Source organism: Rhea americana, unplaced genomic scaffold, assembly GCF_003343005.1.
Source record: "Rhea americana isolate MKP2758 unplaced genomic scaffold, rheAme1 scaffold_80, whole genome shotgun sequence".
Lineage (NCBI taxonomy): Eukaryota > Metazoa > Chordata > Aves > Rheiformes > Rheidae > Rhea > Rhea americana.
The window spans coordinates 3,730,160-3,739,121 of record NW_028186979.1 but is presented as its reverse complement, the minus strand read 5'-3'; positions in this window follow the sequence as shown (position 1 = coordinate 3,739,121).

Here is an 8,962-nt window from a genome sequence, read left to right as displayed (position 1 = left end):
AATGCTGTCAAAGTATTGTGTGGCAGGATTCTACATAAACTCATATGCTTCTTAATTGGTGTTTTGGTTTCATAATTTCTTCTGCTCCCCCTATGTATTTCCTATTGACTGTTTATTAATTGGTTTCATAAAGGTTTTCAACTCTTCAGTGCTTTCATTTTCCAGTTAATGTTTTAATACTGACATGTTTGGAGTCAGCTTTATCTCCTTACTTAAGTTGTTTTGTTCTCTTCCAAAACACTTTCTTAGTGTGCATTGCATTGCCAGCTGACATTTTCTTGGTTCCTTCCTTCTCCCATTTTATCAAGAGTTGCCAGTTTTCTGAACTGGTACGATATCTGGGCCTTGTACCTAGATTATAGCTTAGTTTACTGAACACTATTTGGTATATGCATGCTTAAATGTCTGTCAAGCTGGGCAAACTCTAGTGCTTTCTTATTTGTAGCATTTAAATTTTGTGCAAAAATTAATCTTGAAACTGCAGACCTTGCATTTTAATAATACTGAATGCAATACTATCTTTTCTTGTACTAATGCTTGTAGAGTATGCTTATTTATATGTATTGCTTTGGATGGGGAGGGAAGGATGTAAGAGGAAAGGATGAGGCGAGGAAGAGACAGTTTCCTAAATCACTTTGTCAAACCCCCCCCCCCCCCAGGTAAACTCCAGTATTATTAGTGCATCACTCAGACTAATTAGAAAGATGCATTCATGTGGTATTACGGTTTCCGGTTCCAAGAGGTATTTGCATTTACTTAAATGCTGCCCCACCTTATTCAAGAGGACATGCCCCATGGTTTAGAAAATGTTCAACAGACTAATGCCTCAAATCCTGAACTGTGCTTATCCCTTGCAAGCCAGATATGCAATTGAAAACTTTACAATCCAAAGCATCTTCATAAAAGGACTTTATCTTATTTAAAGCTGGGGTTTTCACATTCTGAATACTGTGGTGTATTGYAAGTTCTGTGGGGCAGAGTTATTGTCTTAATCTCAGAAAAGAATTTCACACTGCCAGTCTAATTATCTGAATTCATTAGTATTTTTGGAACATTAAGGAGAAGCTGAGCTCTTGAACTCCTAGTTTTTCTGACAAATGGGTGGTGATGGTAGAGATGGTGAGCCATTTTCTAGAAATATTTGTTTAGCAGAAAAGTTGAGTATTATACTTCAGGATCTTTGAAAATCAGTAATGTTAACAAAAATATACTGTTTCTATTCTGTTCCATAGGTATAGTTATTTTATTAGAATATTCTTGGTGAGGTACAAATATGGGACTGAACCCCTTTGCACCTAACTTCTTTCATCTAGTACAAAGCAGGCTGTAGTAAGTTTTGAAAGCTTTTTACTTGCAGACAAAAAACAAAACAAAACAAAAAACAATAGAAATGTTGATGCAGTAGCCAGGATTTATATGAGCATATAGAATATATCAGTTGTTTTAAATGCTAATGTAGTTTTGAAATATGGAAATGATACAGCCAAAGTAATACCCTGTATGTCTGTGAACTGTCTGATACCCTCTAAACTTATCTTTCAGACAAACAGAATTCCTTACTAACCAAGAACATAATTGGCAGCAAATCATCTACTATAGAAAAAGCACAAGCTTGAAACTTATTCCCAATATTACTGGAAGCTTGGATTCTRCAAATGAAATTTCAGACTTCTGTAACAAGAATTAAGTGCCCTATTTTGCATGAGTGTAGCTAGATGACRTAACTGATGAAAGCTTCAGCAGTTACAGCTTGGCCAGCTTTCAGATGAATAAAATGCCAGTGTGGGAAGGGTGAAATGTTAGTACCAGTTTTGGATTACTGCCATGATGCTTTTCACTACACTGAAGACGCCAGCATGACAGAGGTATGTCTTCTAGTCCTTTTGTGCTACAATCCTTAAGCCGATAAATGGGCATTAATAGATCTTTGATAATAAAACTGTAGCCCAAAACTGTGATAGCATTTTAAAATAGAAATATACATGAAAACTCATTTAAGGCAAGTTTGGTATAGTATCTGTAATTTGGCATCAGCATAAGAATCATCTGGCGTGGGTGATTCTGTAAATGCCATTAGAAGTGACTCATAAGCTCTTATTACAGATGATATTCTCAGTTGTCCAGTCTCCTTGATTAGTTTAATCCTCATTCCTTCTGTTGTGGTCACTTTCACTGTCAAATCCCTTTCTTTTTAGAGAAAGGCCTATTTTTAAACTTACAGGTTTGGGAACCTGGGCCTCCAATGAATATGACTGCTGATCTTGTTATTGCTGAGCAGATGCTAGGTCTTTCAGAATTGTTGTAAATCTCTTGGAAACAGTAAGAGTGACTTGTTTTGACCTTGTAAGAGAGGAAGAAGAGAGATTTGCTCTTATGTGGTAAATCTCTGTTTAAATGGCACCCTCCAAGGAATTTTTTTTTTTTTGAGCCAGAGAGACATAAAGAATCCATGGTTTGGTCTCAGCAGTGACAGCAGTAATGAATCTGAATACTGTAACATTCTTACCATACATCAGGCTTCCAGGAATATTTCATACCCATGTTAGAATATTAGGGTCTGTAATGCAGGATGCAAAAATCAGGTCATTTAAGTTTAGATCAGGAAAGTAGAAACTTATGCCAGTGGTGGTCTGAACACATGAACTGGGAGACAATCGAATGTTCATGGGGAGTGGAATAATACCTATGTCAATACTATTTAATAAAATGACAATCAATCTTGCTGCTCTATCATCCCTTTTGGAAAATCTTGATTGCAATAAATCTATTTGTTAGTGTCATTTCCATGTGTTTCAATATATAGTTTATTTAAGCAATTTATTAAATCTATACAGTTACTTTGATAAATTATATTTGGAATAACTGCTCTGAACCATAGATCTTGCTGTCTATCTCAAACTCTATCTCAAGTTTCAGTAGCTGGTAAACCTTATGCATCACTTCTCTCTAACATTAAAGAGGAGTTAAGGTACAGTGATGCATGGATATGCAGAGACATGAAGGTTCTGCCAGCAGGGCTGAAAAATRTTTGTAGCTCTATGTAATGGTGGCTTTTTTTCCCCCTTTTTTAAACGAGCAGTGAGAATGCATTTTGTCTGCTGTTCTGTATTGGGAGGGCACAGTCACCTCTAGAATTGTGGAATGTGGTTCAAAAACAGGAAGCAGCTCTAGCAAATAACAAAACATAAATTTGTGGAAATAATCATCTAACTAGTTACTATGGAAAAGAAAGCAAGTGTTCAGGGTGCCAGTCTAACCAAATAGAGAACGTTGCCTCAAAGTGAGACAAAGTATGCCATGGCTTATACACTTGAAGTAAGGTTGGAGGAGACCCTCTGTATCATCACATTCGGTCCCTACACAGGCACTATACAGCATGCTTATCAAGCCTTGTCTTTAGAGTCTTCTTCCTTTACTGCTGAAAGCCTGTTCTAAAAATACATATTCTTGGCCAGCTGCTTTTGTGTCAATGCTGTCTGTTGGCTAAAACAGCTGTGCCTGGTAAGCATTCCCTTGCCAGGAGGGCTGCATGGAGAGAAATCTTGATTTGAGAGATTAAGAGTGCTCCAGGCACCTTCTGCAGTGCTCAGGAATGATAGGAATTGCAGAGATTCAATAAATCTAAGACAGTAATTGCTTTTCAAAGACAGGTCCTAATGCTGCACATCACTTCCCTGAAAGCTTTGCTGATTCTTGGAAGGGATTCTGTTTGTATATGGTCAGTAACAGATTTGTACTTTGATTTTGATTTGGTAGACAAGGAAGGTATTCTGTCTTGGGGGGGGGATATGCACAGAATCTATATTTCAAAGACAAAAAAACAACAATTGAATGAGGAATTTTTGAATTCTCATTTTGGTTGCCTAATAGAATGCTCTTTAATAGTATGAGTATTTACCTTTGAAAGAAATAGCCATTGCTATCTTTTTCCAAACCGATGCTCTTTATTAAATAAATTAGCCTTCTTGTTACTTCATTGTCTTAAAAGATTGAAGTTATTAGTGGTTGGCAGGAAATTTTGAGGAAGTGTTATTTATCTGTTGGTCTTGGTTAATGGGTCAACTGCAAATACTATTTTTGTCCAACTAGAACCACAGAAAAAGGTACCTCAGTTTTTACTTAAGCCTGCTAAATGTAATGTAGCTTCTCTGTCCTACCCCCCTTTCCCCCCTGCAAATATAAATGAGATTGATATCAGTATCCTGGAATTTCATATTTTATTCCTTGACTCTAAATTTCCCTTGCATAAACAACTAAGCAGGCATCATTACTGATTAATAAATCCTAGAGATAATCAGTGCAGTAGGAAAAATAATGAGGGGAAAAAAAGACCATTCAATGGTTTTGTAATGCTGAAATAGCTTTTGTTTTCCTTTAAAATTTGTTGTACCCAAAAAAAGCACTGTGATTTAGTATGTTTTGTTAATAATCATGTCTTAACCTCTTTAAGTGGAGGCTAGAATCCTATTACTTCAAGAAAACCAATGAAAACAGTAATGTTAGTGTATTTAATCATTATTTTTATTTCACTAGAGCTTCAAGACCAAGCTGAGGAGGGTATTACACATACAAGGATCCAGATAAGTCCATATCCCAAATAATCAACACCTGAAATGCTAACCTTACATTCATGGTTGGTGACTTCCCTTGACAGCCTTTACTAATGAGCAGAGTGTTTTAGTAGCCACCTGCAAACTTGAGGTAAAACAGACTTTAAATTAAAACAGGGTCAATTTACCTAAAGGAATTAATTGTAGAGTGCTTTCATAAACTTTAAAAGATCAAGTAGCATGGCAAGAGCTCCATAGTGACTTCTGGGTTTTGTAGAGCAGATTAAATAACCTGTCAGCTCTTCATAATCTTGAGTCTAACTTGCCAGAAACAAAAGAAAAAGCTAGGTGCATTAATTTGATTTATTAAGGCAATTAAAGAAAGTAACCTGTTTAATTTCTGAAGTCAGAAGCACCTGAGAACAGAGGGCTCTACTTTCTCTGTTTGAGAACTAGGAAAAGAGCTGTCTTTCAGCAAGAAAATCAAATTCCTTTGGGACTTAAAAAGCAACCATGTACACTTGTATTTGAGGTGGTGGTGATTGTGGTCTTTTCAGAGGTGTTCTAGCAAGGAAATTACTCATTTTGCTGTGATGAGCTTGTTTTTGAGCTGCTAGACTCTGCTCAAGTTGCTAAATGCTCTTGGGCCCTCTCCAGTGAAAATGTTGCTGCAGGGTACAATGCAAACAAAACTCTCCAGTGAAGAATGCTGGTCTAAAAACATCCGTACAAGAGCTGATGTAGATAAATATGTTAAAAGCAGAGAAGGCTGAGAATTGGGCAGCAAAAGGGAATGCTATAGCAAAGCTGAGTAGGGTTTGGAGAATTTCGGCCTAACTTAAACTGAATCCTTAAACCAAGCTACATAGTGGCAACTCTCAGTAAAACCAAGCAAATGTATTATTTTGGAAAGGAGATAAACCTGTATGGAAACACTTGGACTATCACTCATTATCAGGAACGCTGCAGTTATTTGAAAGTAGTGATGCAATCAAGGGACTAAAAAATGGAGATCAGCCTCATTTGTGGCGAGGATGGAAGTTAGGAGTGATAAACCTGCTGGAAAGGAAGTAGTTTGCCATTTCCTTGTATGTAAGTTCTGTCACTATTTCCATTTTTGGTGGTTCATTTTTCCTTAACAAACCCACTTTGTATGGTCTGAGCTTCTGCTGAAGGATAAGGATTCAAGCTTCTACAGGAATTTATCAAAGTAACTCAGAGTACCTGCAGGCAACTAGCAGAAGTGTTGAATTTTCTGATCAGAGTCTGCTAAGAGCGTTGTGAGAGCTGGCTGCTTCCTAAGCTACTTACTGACCTATTTGTTTGATTCTTTAGCAGGAAACTTATTGTTTAATTAAATTCTAGCATTGAGTCATAGGAACTATTTCCTGTCTGAATGAAAAGTGTCCCTGATTTTTCCCAAATATTGCACAAAATTTTCTTTTTAAAAATTTTTACTAAATGAGAATCTTGCTGACACATTCTGAGACTTGCTTTTTTTCCCCTCCTCTTAATGTATTTAAAACTGTTTGCTCTGAGCCTCCAATTCTCATTGAATATCTTCTTCCAAATAAAAAGACCTCAAAAGCTCTGGGAGTTATTGCATTTCCATCTTATTAAAGACAGTTGGAAAGATAACTGTGTGGGAAGTGATACACTGTAGGGAACAGTCATGCCCTGGCAGTGAGGATGGACCAGATGACCTAATTTGTCTTTTCCATTAGAGTTCTCTGATTCTGTAGCTAGTCATGCAAGCACATGACTGACAGTAAGGATTAAAAAATTATATATATATGTAAAACTTATCTCTTGCTGTAACAAATAAAGCCTGCTGCACTTGAGTCCATCACTGTGCAAACACCGATTAATTGAACACCATATAGTTTTCTATGCTTGTGTTGGTCTTTCAGATGAAACTTTAAAACTGACTTGCCATCTGCTCTGCCTGGAATTCAGAATTGCTTTCTCAGCTGTGTGAGACATCTGCTTGATGAAGCTGATAGGTGAATATAACCAAGACTTAAGAAGAAATAGCTTAAAAGAACAGTTTCAGGGCTAATCTAGTCTATGCTTTGTTTTAACAGTATCCTAAACAACTGATTTACAGCAACAGCTTGAAAATGCAACACTGCATTGACTGCTTCTATTTTATTATGCCTTGTATATGGGGCTAGCTGTGCAAACTCATGCTAAGGGGTGAAATCTCTAGCTCTATAATTGGTTAAACTTGTGTTAAGACTGCATTTTGCCATTGTTCATAAATCAGCCATGATCTAGCTGTCATAATCTAATGCTTTTTGTTTGTTTGTTTTTTTGGCAACAAAAATCATCCCTAATCATTTGCCAGATTTTCCTTTCCTGTCACTGTGCCCTTCTTGCTGACTGACTGCTCTCCCTCTGCCAGACATCCTGTGGTCTTGCCATGTTATATCTTATTTAATATATTAAGAATTTTCAAACAAAAGTCTAGATAATGCATATTGTCATTGAACAAGTCTTTGAAATGTATGCTGTAAATACATCTTCACACTGCAGATCTATTCTCATCTTGTGCATCCCACTTGTATCACTCTGTTAACATAGTTTATAGCATAGCTACAAACAAAGTCAACTTCCAAAGTCTGAAAAATCCTAAATTTAGCATTAAGGTGAGAATGGATTACAAGAATGCACCTAGGAAAAACTTGAATCTCCATGAAGAGATGTGAGGGGGTAGAAGAGAGAAAGTACTTCTGAAAAACAGAATACACTGACCAATAAAACAGCATTGTTGTTGGATGGAAAACTATACAAAATCATCTGAAAGTGGATGCTGACCTTGAGACTCCTCACAACTCTGATCCACAAATACTAGATGGATGCTGATCTAGGAGGAATTTACACCTCAGATCAATTTGGCAAGAACTTAACTTAAACTTAAGTTTTTATTTCCTTTTCTGTTACCTGAAACATAATGGTCCTTCCTGGAACTTTGTTTACTATACTTTCTGCAGAAACCCAGGGTCTTGGCAATACCCAATCTCTCCTTTTTTTTTTTTTTTGGTACTTTTTTATAGTTGTGGATGCAGTTCTTTTCTGTATACATTGTTTGTTATAAGATGTCAAAAATGTTCCGTAGCCAACATGTGTGGAGTGTTTTGTGAAGCCTTTTAAAGTAAATGTCTACTATATGCTTGCTTATGGTGGAGAAAACTGGGCTGGATGACCACCCCGTGCTCTTTGGGAGATRGGAATCAGCTGCTTTCTCCTCTTGTGGGCCAAAGGAAGAGCTCTCTCCAACCCACCCACCTAGCAAGATGGAGACAGAGATAAGACATAAGTCCATTGGTTTTCATGCCCTGCATTTCTCCTCTTAAAGCATCTTCCTGTTTACCATTTTATCCCTGTTTAACACACACATAATGAGGGGAAAAAAAAGTTTCAAGCTCTTAAGTGAAGAAATTAAATTAAAAAAAAATGTACATGGGTTATAAAACCTTACTGGTTAATAAGAGAAGTGTTCTAATGATGAAGAAAGTTGAACTGTAGAAATAAGGAACGTCTGTGGCTACTGAGGCYCCTTTGTGGAAGAAATGACCAAAAATTAAAACCCTACATTTAACAGCATAGTTCTGTCTGTTGCTATTTATTTTTTCCTTTGACTKGTGAAGTTTTTCCATGTTTTCCTTTTCCAAATGGAACAGAGATTGTTGCTGTTCAAGGAATTTGCCTCAAAGACCTAATTCATTGAGACAAAAGTAACAGCTGACTGACAAGAAAGAAAACAAAAATATGTTGAACTACACCTGCTTTCATATTSACTTGCATCCATTCATTCCTAAAACTCTTATTTGCTATTAGTAATTTACTAATAGCCTTACAAATTAGAGCACCCTGAAAGCTACTCTGATTTATACTCACGGTCAGTGGTGTCTGAAGACTGTTTCATTAAGTGCAAATTGCTATGATAACACAGCTCCAGTGACTGTTCTCCCTGACTCTGCTTTCTCTGCTGACAACCATCTTCTGAGGCCACCGTTGTGTGGTCAGTTTAACRCAACCTAAATCCATATTGCTGCTGAAAGGGAAACTTCTGTCTCCCTCAGGCTGACTTTAGGCAGCCTGAATGCAAAACTGAGTATTAACCACATGACAAAAACCAGCCCGTGTTCAGTTACCATTTYCCTGATCTGTGTGGTTGTGCAAAGGTTGGTTGTGGACCAAGAGAWATGCATAGGAGGAGATAACACCCCTTTCCGTGGCAATGCAGATTAGGCTGGACTGATACAGCCATATAATGACAACCTGAGTACAGGAACTTTTTGAGCACCCCTATCTGTCAGATTTAACGCAGGTTTATTTGTATGGTTTGCACTGAATTGTAAGACTGGTCTTGTAATTTTTGTGGTGATTTAAACCAATTGATATCAGAT